Raw genomic sequence first — 2,500 nt, forward strand, 5'->3', positions numbered from 1 at the left:
GGGTGATTGGGTGGATTTGGGGTGACCTTGGTGTCCCCAGATGATCAGGCCCATTGCAGAAGGAAGACCTTGATAGGTGGATGAAGTCCCTGGAGGCTCCTGAATCCCATGGGTCGAGTGGTTTGGGTCTCAGGGGGGATTTGGGGTACCATTGGAAGGATTCTTGATGGGTGAATCTGGGTGGATCTGGGGTGACCTTGGTGTCCCAGGTGATCAGGAGTCTGGGTTTTGAGTGACCTTCGAGATTTGGGTGAACGCCGCCTGGGGTCCTCAGTGCCCGGGATGTGGCCAGGATGGTTTTAGTGGTGAATATCTGGGTGGTTTGGGGATGGGGGCCTTGGTTTGTCAACCCAGATGATCAGGAGCGACGAGAAGACCCAGTTGATCAGGTGGACATAGAACGCCGACCTGGAGGATCCATGGCTCTCAGGGTGGTTTGGGGTCTCAGGGGGTTTGGGGTGAATTTGGGGTTTGGTGGTTTTGGGTGATTTGGGTGGATTTGTGTGATCCCAGATTGGTGGACCTTGGTGTGCAAAGCTTCACCGAGTGGTGAAGCCTGGAGGTGCTAAGTCCATGGGGTCTCGAGCCATGGGGATTAGGATGATTTGGGTGGATTTGGGGTGACTTGGGGTGATTCCGATGATTCAGGACCATTGCAGAGAAGACCTTGACCAGGGATGAACTTGACTCCACTGGAGGCTCCTGAGTCCCATGGGGGTCTCAGGTGGATTTGGGGTCTCGGGTGGTTTGGGGTGATTTGGGTGGTGATTTGGGTGCTTGGTGCCCCAGATGATCAGGAACTTTGAGGTTGGATTGTACGTCCCTGGAGCTCTGAGGCATCGGGGTCTTGGGTGGTTTTGGGTTCAGGTGGTTTGGGGAATTTGGTGATTTGGGTGACTTGGTGTCCCCAGATGACATGGCATTGCAGAAGAAGACCTTACAAGTGGTAAGTCCACTGGAGGCTCCTGAAGCCCATGCGCAGGGGATCTCGGTTTTGGGTGTCTCAGGTGGTTTTGGGGTGAATTTGGGTGGATTTTGGGGTGAGTTTGGTGCCCCAGATGAAGGACATGGTGCAGAAGAAGACCTTGACAGGTGGATGAACGTCCCCTGGAGGCTCCTGAGTCCCATGGGGTCTCAGGGTGGTTTTGGGGTTCGAGGTGGTTTTGGTGTGATTTTGGGTGGATTTGGGGGGTGACCTTGGTCCCCAGATGATCAGGCCATCTGAGAGAAGACCTTGACTAGGTGGATGAACGTCCACCTGGAGGCTCCTGAGTCCCATGGGGTTGTCAGGGTGGTTTTGGGGTTTCAGGGTTTTGGGGGATTTGGTGATTTGGGGTGGATTTTGTCCCGGGGTGACCTTGGTGTCCAGAAGATCAGACCATGTGCAGCAACGAGGTTCCTGATCCAGGGGTTGAGAACGTCACTGGAGGCTCCTGAGTCCCATGGGGTCTCAGGATGGTTTTGGGGTCTCAGGGTGGATTTTGGGGTGAATTTGGGTGGATTTGGGGTGACCTTGGTGTCCCCCAGATGAGCAGGACCTGGTGCAGAAGAAGACCTTCACCAGGTGGATGAACGTCCACCTGGAGGCTCCTGAGTGCCATGGGGTCTCAGGTGGTTTGGGTCTAAGGTGGATTTGGGGTCTCAGGGATGGTTTTGGGTGAATTTGGGTGATGTGATTTGGGGTGACTTTGGTGTCCCCAGATGATCAGGACATGTGCAGAAGAAGACCTTGATCAGGTGGATGAACGTCCACCTGGAGGCTCCTGAGTCCATGGGGTCTCAGTGATGGGTCTAGGGTGTTTGGGGCTCAGGGATTTGGGTGGATTTTGGGGTGAATTTGGGTGATTTGGGGTGACTTGGTGTCCCCAGATGATCAGGACCCATTGCAGAAGAAGACCTTGATTAGGTGGATGAACGTCCACCTGGAGGCTCCTGAGTCCCATGGGGTCTCAGGTGGTTTTGGGGTCTCAGGTGTGGGTTTGGGGTGAATTTGGTGGATTTGGGTGAATTTGGGTGATTGGGGACCTTGGTGTCCCCAGATGACAGGACCTGGTGCAGAAGAAGACCTTCACCAAGTGGTGAACGCCCACCTGGAGGCTCCGTCCATGGGGCTCAGGTGGTGGGTCTCAGGGTGGTTTTGGGGTGAATTTGGGTGGATTTGGGGTGACTTTGGTGCCCCCAGATGATCAGGTCCCATTGCAGAAGAAGACCTTGACCAGGTGGATGAACGTCCACCTGGAGGCTCCTGAGTGCCATGGGGGTCTCAGGGTGGATTTGGGGTCTCAGGGTGGATTTGGGGTCTAAAGATGGATTTGGGATCTCAGGATGGATTTTGGGGTGAATTTGGGTGGATTTGGGGTGACCTTGGTGTCCCCCAGATGATCAGGACATGGTGCAGAAGAAGACCTTGACCAAGTGGTGAATGTCCATAGCGAGGCTCCTGAGTCCCATGGGGATCTCAGGATGGTTTTGGGGTGAATTTGAGTGGATTTTGGGGTGG

The sequence above is a fragment of the Zonotrichia leucophrys genome, unplaced genomic scaffold (genome assembly GCF_028769735.1).
Source record: "Zonotrichia leucophrys gambelii isolate GWCS_2022_RI unplaced genomic scaffold, RI_Zleu_2.0 Scaffold_152_111051, whole genome shotgun sequence".
NCBI lineage: Eukaryota > Metazoa > Chordata > Aves > Passeriformes > Passerellidae > Zonotrichia > Zonotrichia leucophrys.